The sequence below is a fragment of the Lolium rigidum genome, chromosome 4 (assembly GCF_022539505.1).
Source record: "Lolium rigidum isolate FL_2022 chromosome 4, APGP_CSIRO_Lrig_0.1, whole genome shotgun sequence".
In the NCBI taxonomy this organism is placed as follows: domain Eukaryota; kingdom Viridiplantae; phylum Streptophyta; class Magnoliopsida; order Poales; family Poaceae; genus Lolium; species Lolium rigidum.
Genome location: NC_061511.1, coordinates 266,128,036 through 266,138,407, shown reverse-complemented (window position 1 = coordinate 266,138,407; position 10,372 = coordinate 266,128,036).

Below are 10,372 nucleotides of genomic sequence, written 5' to 3'. Positions count from 1 at the left end.
GAAAGTTATTATGAGAGAGGGAAATATGGTTATATGCATCTTAATAATATTAAGTTTCCCCTCTTTATGTTGAGAATCTTGAAGTTACTCGTGTTTTATCCTCTTATGCTTGTCACTTTGCTCTTCATGTATTCATTTGTGTATAATATTCTTCTGCATAGGAAGCATGTTAGGCTTAAATGTGTTTTGAATTGCCTCTTGATACTCCCTTTTTGCTTCAAATACTATTTCCTGCGAATGGATCATTAAAACTGCTGGCCCCATCTTAATGGCTATAAAGAAAGAACTTCTTGGGAGATAACCCATGTGTTATTTTGCTACAGTACTTTTTTTTATATTTGTGTCTTGGAAGTTGTTTACTACTGTAGCAACCTCTACTTATCTTAGTTTTGTGTTTTGTTGTGCCAAGTAAAGTCGTTGATAGAAAGGTTGATACTAGATTTGGATTATCACGCGAGTAAACAGATTTCTTTGCTGTCACGAATCTGGGCCTAATTCTCTGTAGGTAACTCAGAAAATTATGCCAATTTACGTGAGTGATCCTCAGATATGTACGCAACTTTCATTCAATTTGGGCGTTTTCATCTGAGCAAGTCTGGTGCCATTTTAAAATTCGTCTTTACGGACTGTTCTGTTTTGACAGATTCTGCCTTTTATTTCGCATTGCTTCTTTTTGCTATGTGGGATGGATTTCTTTGTTCCATTGACTTCCAGTAGCTTTGGGCAATGTCCATAAGTGTTAAGAATAATTGTGTCACCTCTGAACATGTGAGTTTTTGATTATGCACTAACCCTCTAATGAGTTGTTTCGAGTTTGGTGTGGAGGAAGTTTTCAAGGGTCAAGAGAGGAGGATGATATACTATGATCAAGAAGAGTGAAAGCTCTAAGCTTGGAGATGCCCCGGTGGGTCACCCCTGCATATTCTAAGAAGACTCAAGCGTCTAAGCTTGGGGATGCCCAAGGCATCCCCTTCTTCATCGACAACATTATCGAGTTCCTCCCCCGAAACTATATTTTTATTCCGTCACATCTTATGCACTTTGCTTGGAGCGTTGGTTTGTTTTTGTTTTTGTTTTGTTTGAATAAAATGGATCCTAGCATTCACTTTGTGGGAGAGAGACACGCTCCGCTGTAGCATATGGACAAGTATGTCCTTAGGCTCTACTCATAGTATTCATGGCGAAGTTTCTTCTTCGTTAAATTGTTATATGCTTGGAATTGGAAAATACTACATGTAGTAATTCTAAAATGTCTTGAATAATTTGATACTTGTCAATTGTTGTGCTCATGTTTAAGCTCTTGCATCATATACTTTGCACCCATTAATGAAGAAACACTTAGAGCTTGCTAATTTGGTTTGCATATTTGGTTTCTCTAGAGTCTGGATAATATCTAGTATTGAGTTTTGAACAACAAGGAAGACGGTGTAGAGTCTTATAATGTTTACAATATGTCTTTTATGTGAGTTTTGCTGCACCGTTCATCCTTGTGTTTGTTTCAAATAACCTTGCTAGCCTAAACCTTGTATCAAGAGGGAATACTTCTCATGCATCCAAAATCCTTGAGCCAACCACTATGCCATTTGTGTCCACCATACCTACCTACTACATGGTATTTTTCCACCATTCCAAAGTAAATTGCTTGAGTGCTACCTTTAAAATTCCATCATTCACCTTTACAATATATAGCTCATGGGACAAATAGCTTAAAAACTATTGTGGTATTGAATATGTACTTATGCACTTTATCTCTTATTAAGTTGTTTGTTGTGCGATAACCATGTTTCTGGGGACGCCATCAACTATTCTTTGTTGAATATCATGTGAGTTGCTATGCATGTCCGTCTTGTCCGAAGTAAGAGAGATCTACCACCTTAATGGTTGGAGCATGCATATTGTTAGAGAAGAACATTGGGCCGCTAACTAAAGCCATGACTCATGGTGGAAGTTTCAGTTTTGTACATATATCCTCAATCTCATATGAGAATAATAATTGTTGCCACATGCTTATGCATTAAAGAGGAGTCCATTATCTATTGTCCATGTTGTCCCGGTATGGATGTCTAAGTTGAGAATAATCAAAAGCGAGAAATCCAAAATGCGAGCTTTCTCCTTAGACCTTTGTACAGAGCGGCATGGAGGTACCCCATTGTGATACTTGGTTAAAACATGTGCATTGCAAAGATCCGATAGTCCAAGCTAATTAGGACAAGGTGCGGGCACTATTAGTATACTATGCATGAGGCTTGCAACTTGTAAGATATAATTTTCATAACTCATATGCTTTATTACTACCATTGACAAAATTGTTTCATGTTTTCAAAATAAAAGCTCTAGCACAAATATAGCAATCAATGCTTTCCTCTTTGAAGGACCATTCTCTTTACTTTTATGTCGAGTCAGTTCACCTATCTCTCTCCACCTCAAGAAGCAAACACTTGTGTGAACTATGCATTGATTCCTACATACTTGCATATTGCACTTGTTATATTACTCTATGTTGACAATATCCATGAGATATACATGTTATAAGTTGAAAGCAACCGCTGAAACTTCATCTTCCTTTGTGTTGCTTCGATACCTCTACTTTGAATTATTGCTTTATGAGTTAACTCTTATGCAAGACTTATTGATGCTTGTCTTTAAGTACTATTCATGAAAAGTATTTGCTTTATGATTCAGTTGTTTACTCATGTCATTACCATTGTTTTGATCGCTGCATTCATTACGTATGTTTACAATATGATCAAGTTTATGATGGCATGTCACTCCAGAAATTATCTTTGTTATCATTTTACACTCGCCGGACGAGCGTAACTAAGCTTGGGGATGCTGATACGTCTCCGACGTATCGATAATTTCTTATGTTCCATGCCACATTATTGATGTTATCTACATGTTATATGCACACTTTATGTCATATTCATGCATTTTTCGGAACTAACCTATTAACAAGATGCCGAAGTGCCGCTTCTTGTTTTCCGCCGTTTTTGGTTTCGGAAATCCTAGTAACGAAATATTCTCGGAATCGGACGAAATCAAGACCCGGGGTCCTATTTTTCCCGGAGCCTTCCGGAACACCCGAGAGCCGCCGAGGGAAGCCCCGGGGGCCCCACACCACACCCTGGCGCGGCCGGAGGGGGGCCGCGCCGCCCTATGGTGTGGGCCCCCGAGCCCCCTCCGAGGCTGCCCTTCCGCCTATTTAAAGCCTCCGTCGAGAAAACCCCGATACGAAGAACCACGATACGGAAAACCTTCCGGAGCCGCCGCCATCCCGAAGCCAAGATCCGGGGGACAGGAGTCTCTGTTCCGCACCTCGCCGGAGCAGGGAAGTGCCCCGGAAGGCTTCTCCATCGACACCGCTGCCATCTCCACCGCCATCTTCATCACCGCAGCTGCTCCCATGAGGAGGGAGTAGTTCTCCATCGAGGCTCGGGGCTGTACTCGGTAGCTATGTGGTTCATCTCTCTCCTATGTGCTTCAATACAATAATCTCATGAGCTGCCTTACATGATTGAGATTCATATGATGATGCTTGTAATCTAGATGTCATTATGCTAGTCAAGTGAATTTTACTCATGTGATCTCCGGAGACTCCTTGTCCCACGTGTGTAAAGGTGACGGTGTGTGCACCGTGTGGGTCTCTTAGGCTATATTTCACAGAATACTTATTCACTGTTATGAATGGCATAGTGAAGTGCTTATTTATATCTCTTTATGATTGCAATGTATTTTAAAATTTGTATCACAATTTATCTATGTGCTACTCTAGCAATGTTATTAAAGTAGTTTTATTCCTCCTACACGGTGTAATGGTGACAGTGTGTGCATCCGTGTTAGTACTTGGCGTATGCTATGATTATGATCTCTTGTAGATTATGAAGTTAACTATTGCTATGATGGTATTAATGTGATCTATTCCTCCTACATAGCATGAAGGTGATAGTGTGCATGCTATGTTAGTACTTGGTTTAGTCTTATTGATCTTTCATGCACTCTAAGGTTATTTAAATATGAACATTGAATTGTGGAGCTTGTTAACTCCGGCATTGAGGGTTCGTGTAATCCTACGCAATGTCTTCATCATCCAACAAGAGTGTAGAGTATGAATTTATCTATTCTGTTATGTGATCAACGTTGAGAGTGTCCACTAGTGAAAGTCTAATCCCTAGGCCTTGTTCCTAAATACTGCTATCGCTGCTTGTTTACTGTTTTACTGCGTTACTACTGCTGCGTTACTACTACTGCGTTACTACTGCTTGTTTACTGTCCTGGGCAAAGCACTTTTCTGGTGCCGTTGCTTATATATATTCATACCACCTGTATTTCACTATCTCTTCGCCGAACTAGTACACCTATTAGGTGTGTTGGGGACACAAGCGACTTCTTGCTTTGTGGTTGCAGGGTTGCTTGAGGGGGATATCTTTGACCTCTTCCTCCCTGAGATCGATAAACCTTGGGTGATCCACTTAAGGGAAACTTGCTGATGTTCTACAAACCTCTGCTCTTGGAGGCCCAACACTGTCTACAAGAATAGAAGCACCCGTAGACATCATACATATATCCTCAATCTCATATGAGAAAATTAATTGTTGCTACACGCTTATGCATAAAGAGGAGTCCATTATCTGTTGTCTATGTTGTCCCGGTATGGATGTCTAAGTTGAGAATAATCAATAGCGAGAAATCCAATGCGAGCTTTCTCCTTAGACCTTTGTACAGGCGGCATAGAGGTACCCCTTTGTGACACTTGGTTAAAACATGTGCATTGCGATAATCCCGTAGTCCAAGCTAATTAGGACAAGGTGCGGGCACTATTAGTATACTATGCATGAGGCTTGCAACTTGTAGGATCTAATTTACATGATACATATGCTTTATTACTACCGTTGACAAAATTGTTTCTTGCTTTCAAAACCAAAGCTCTAGCACAAATATAGCAATCAATGCTACCCTCTGCGAAGGGCCATTCTTTTACTTTTATGTTGAGTCAGTTTACCCATTTCTCTCTATCTTAGAAGCAAACACTTGTGATTAACTGTGCATTGATTGTTACATACTTGCATATTATACTTGTTATATTGCTTTGCATTGACAATTATCCATGAGATATACATGTTACAAGTTGAAAGCAACCGCTGAAACTTAATCTTCCATTGTGTTGCTTCAATGTCTTTACTTTGAATTTATTGCTTTATGAGTTAACTCTTATGCAAGACTTATTGATGCCTGTCTTGAAAGTACTATTCATGAAAAGTCTTTGCTATATGATTCAATTGTTTACTCAATGCATTAACATTGCTTCGAATCGCTGCATTCATCTCATATGCTTTACAATAGTATGATTAAGATTATGTTGGTAGCATGTCACTTCAGAAATTATCTTTTATCGTTTACCTACTCGAGGACGAGTAGGAACTAAGCTTGGGGATGCCGATACGTCTCCAACGTATCTATAATTTCGATGTTCCATGCTTGTTTTATGACAATACCGACATGTTTTGTTCACACTTTATGTCATTATTATGCGTTTTCCGGAACTAACCTATTGACGAGATGCCGAAAGGCCGGTTGTCTGTTTTCTACTCGTTTTTGGTTTCGTAAATCCTAGTAAGAAAATATTTTCTGAATCGGACGAAATCAACACCGAAAGTCTTAGAATTCCCGGAAGCTTCCGAACACCGAAGGAGAGTCGGAGGCGGGCAGCAGGGGGCCCACACCATAAGGCGGCGCGGGTGGCCCCCTGGCCGCGCCAGCCTATGGTGTGGGGGCCCCAGCCGCCTCCTTGCGCCGCCTCTCCGCCTATATATTCGTCCCTGACCTAAAAATATCGACCAGAAGGACGAAAACAGAGAAAACCATCCAGAGCCGCCGCCATCGCGAAAGTCCAATTCGGGGGACAGAACTCTCTGCTCCGGCACCCTGCCGGGACGGGGAATTGCCCCCGGAGCCATCTCCACCGCCGTCTTCACCGCCATCTTCACCGCCATCGCTGCCTCCATGATGAGGAGGGAGTAATTCACCCTCGGGGCTGAGGGCTCTACCGTAGCTATGTGGTTAATCTCTCTCTCGTACTCCAATACAATGATCTCGTGAATTGCTTTGCATGATTGAGATCCAGATGATGAGCTTTGTATCGCTACTAGTTTATGTGCTACTCATGTGATGTTATTAAAGTAGTCTATTCCTCCTTCATGGTGTAAAGGTGACTAGTGTGTGCACCGTGTGGTTCTTGTCGTAGGCTATGATCATGATCTCTTGTAGATTGTGGAGTTAATTATCATTATGATAGTATTGATGTAATCTATTCCTCCTTCATAGTGTAATGTGGACAGTGTGTGCACTATGTTAGTTCTTGGTTTATTTTGCAATGATCTATTATGCTCTAAGGTTATTTAAATATGAACATTGAATTGTGGAGCTTGTTAACTCCGGCATTGAGGGTTCGTGTAATCCTACGCAATGTGTTCATCATCCAACAAAAGAGTGTATGTAGCACATAAGAGAAAGAGTTATTTGTTATGCGATCAATGTTGAGAGTGTCCACTAGTGAAAGTATGATCCCTGGGCCTTGCTTCCAAGCATCGAATCACCGTTTGTTTACTGTTTTGTTGCATGTTTACTCGCTGCCATATTTCATTCAGATTGCTATTACCACTCATATCCATCCATATTACTTGTATTTCACTATCTCTTCGCCGAACTAGTGCACCTATACATCTGACAAGTGTATTAGGTGTGTTGGGGACACAAGAGACTTCTTGCTTTGTGGTTACAGGGTTGCTTGAGAGGGATATCTTTGACCTCTTCCTCCCTAAGTTCGATAAACCTTGGGTGATCCACTTAAGGGAAACTTGCTGCTGTTCTACAAACCTCTGCTCTTGGAGGCCCAACACTGTCTACAAGAATAGAAGCTCCCGTAGACATCACTGGTGCATATGAACACATGTGTTCTTAGCTTTTAATGTTCATGGCGAAGGTTGAAACTGCTTCGTTCATTGTTATATGGTTGGAAACGGAAAATGCTACATGTAGTAATTGGTAAAATGTCTTGAATAATTTGGTACTTGGCAATTGTTGTGCTCATGTTTAAGCACTTGCATCATATACTTTCCACCTATTAATGAAGAAATACATAGAGCTTGCTAAAATTTGGTTTGCATATTTGGTCTCTCTAAAGTCTAGATAATTTATAGTATTGAGTTTTGAACAACAAGGAAGACGGTGTAGAGTCTTATAATGTTTACAATATGTCTTTTATGTGAGTTTTGCTGCACCGGTTCATCCTTGTGTTTGTTTCAAATAACCTTGCTAGCCTAAACCTTGTATCGAGAGGGAATACTTCTCATGCATCCAAAATCCTTGAGCCAACCACTATGCCATTTGTGTCCACCATACCTACCTACTACATGGTATTTCTCCGCCATTCCAAAGTAAATTGCTTGAGTGCTACCTTTAAAATTTCCATCATTCGCCTTTGCAATATATAGCTCATGGGACAAAATAGCCTTAAAAACTATTGTGGTATTGAATATGTACTTATGCACTTTATCTCTTATTAAGTTGCTTGTTGTGCGATAACCATGCTTCTGGGACGCCATCAACTACTCTTTGTTGAATATCATGTGAGTTGCTATGCATGTCCGTCTTGTCTGAAGTAAGAGAGATCTACCACTTTATTGGTTAGAGCATGCATATTGTTAGAGAAGAACATTGGGCCGCTAACTAAAGCCATGAATCATGGCGGAAGTTTCTGTTTTGGACATATATCCTCAATCTCATATGAGAATATTAATTGTTGCTACATGCTTATGCATTAAAGAGGAGTCCATTATCTGTTGTCTATGTTGTCCCGGTATGGATGTCTAAGTTGAGAATAATCAAAAGCGAGAAATCCAAAATGCGAGCTTTCTCCTTAGACCTTTGTACATGCGGCATAGAGGTACCCCTTTGTGACACTTGGTTAAAACATGTGTATTGCGATGATCCCGGTAGTCCAAGCTAATTAGGACAAGGTGCGGGCACTATTAGTATACTATGCATGAGGCTTGCAACTTGTAAGATATAATTTACATGATACATATGCTTTATTACTACCGTTGACAAAATTGTTTCATGTTTTCATAACCAAAGCTCTTGCACAAATATAGCAATCAATGCTTCCCTCTGCGAAGGGCCATTCTTTTACTTTTATGTTGAGTCAGTTCACCTATTTCTCTCCACCTCAAGAAGCAAACACTTGTGTGAACTGTGCATTGATTCCTACATACTTGCATATTGCACTTGTTATATTACTTTACATTGACAATATCCATGAGATATACATGTTATAAGTTGAAAGCAACCGCTGAAACTTAATCTTCCTTTGTGTTGCTTCAATACCTTTACTTTGATTTATTGCTTTATGAGTTAACTCTTATGCAAGACTTATTGATGCTTGTCTTGAAAGTACTATTCATGAAATGTCTTTGCTTTATGATTCATTTTTTTACTCATGTCATTACCATTGTTTTGATCGCTGCATTCATTACATATGCTTACAATAGTATGATCAAGGTTATGATGGCATGTCACTCCAGAAATTATCTTTGTTATCGTTTACTGCTCGGGACGAGCATGAACTAAGCTTAGGGATGCTGATACGTCTCCGACGTATCGATAATTTCTTATGTTCCATGCCACATTATTGATGATATCTACATGTTTTATGCATACTTTATGTCATTATTATGCGTTTTCCGGAACTAACCTATTGACGAGATGCCGAAGGGCCAGTTCATTGTTTTACTGTCGTTTTTGGTTTCAGAAATCCTAGTAAGGAAATATTCTCGGAATCGAACGAAATCAACACCGAAGATCTCAGAATCCCCGGGAGCTTCCAGAACACCCGAGAACCGCCAGAGAGGGGCCACAGGGGGGCCACACATGGTGGCGGTGCGGCCCAGGAGGGGGGCGCGCCGCCCTAGTGTCCGGTGGCCCCGGACCCCTTCCGACCTTGCCCTTCCGCCTATTTAAAGCCTCCGTCGCGAAAACCACGACACGTTCGACGAAACCAGAGAAAACCTTCCCGGAGCCGCCGCCATCGCGAAGCCAAGATGCGGGGACAGGAGTCTGCGGTCGGCACGCCGCCGGGACGGGGAAGTGCCCCGGAAGGCTCCTCCATCGACACCACCGCCATCTTCATCAACGCTGCTGTCTCCCATGAGGAGGAGTAGTTCTCCATCGAGGCTCGGGGCTGTACATGCGGTAGCTATGTGGTTCATCTCTCTCCTATGTACTTCAATACAATAATCTCATGAGCTGCCTTACATGATTGAGATTCATATGATGATGCTTGTAATCTAGATGTCATTATGCTAGTCAAGTGGGTTTTACTTATGTGATCTCCGGAGACTCCTTGTCCCACGTGTGTTGCTGTCCACAACTGGCGCGTGGTTGACGAGGGAGGAAATCCCTGTGTAGAAGCTTTTCGTTCCCCGCCACGGCGCCAGAAAATAGCTTTGATGTCTACGGGAGCTTCTATTCTTGTAGACAGTGTTGGGCCTCCAAGAGCAGAGGTTTGTAGAACAGCAGCAGTTTTCCCTTAAGTGGATCACCCAAGGTTTATCGAACTCAGGGAGGAAGAGGTCAAAGATATCCCTCTCATGCAACCCTGCAACCACAAAGCAAGAAGTCTCTTGTGTCCCCAACACACCTAATAGGTGCACTAGTTCGGCGAAGAGATAGTGAAATACGGGTGGTATAAATAAGTATGAGCGAGTAGCAACTGGTGCCGAGAAAATAGCTTGCTTGGCGTGTAGTTGATGGTGGTAATATGGTAACGATAATAACTGCGATAAAACGAGTAAACAAGCGGTGATAGCGATATTTAGGAACAAGGCCTAGGGAATAGACTTTCACTAGTGGACACTCTCAACTTTGATCACATAACGAGAATAGATAAATGCATACTCTACACTCTCTTGTTGGATGATGAACACATTGCGTAGGATTACACGAACCCTCAATGCCTGGAGTTAACAAGCTCCACAATTCAATGTTAATATTTAAATAACCTTAGAGTGCATGAAAGATCAACACGACTAAACCAAGTACTAACACAGCATGCACTGCTCGTCACCTTCACACTATGTAGGAGGAATAGATCACATCAATACCATCATAGCAATAGTTAACTTCATAATCTACAAGAGATCACAATCATAGCCTACGCCAAGTACTAACACGGATGCACACCTTGTCACCATTACACCGTGCGGGAGGAATACACTACTTTAATAACATCACTAGAGTAGCACATAGATAAATTGTGATACAAAACACATTGCAATCATAAAGAGATATAAATAAGCACTTCACTACGCCATTCATA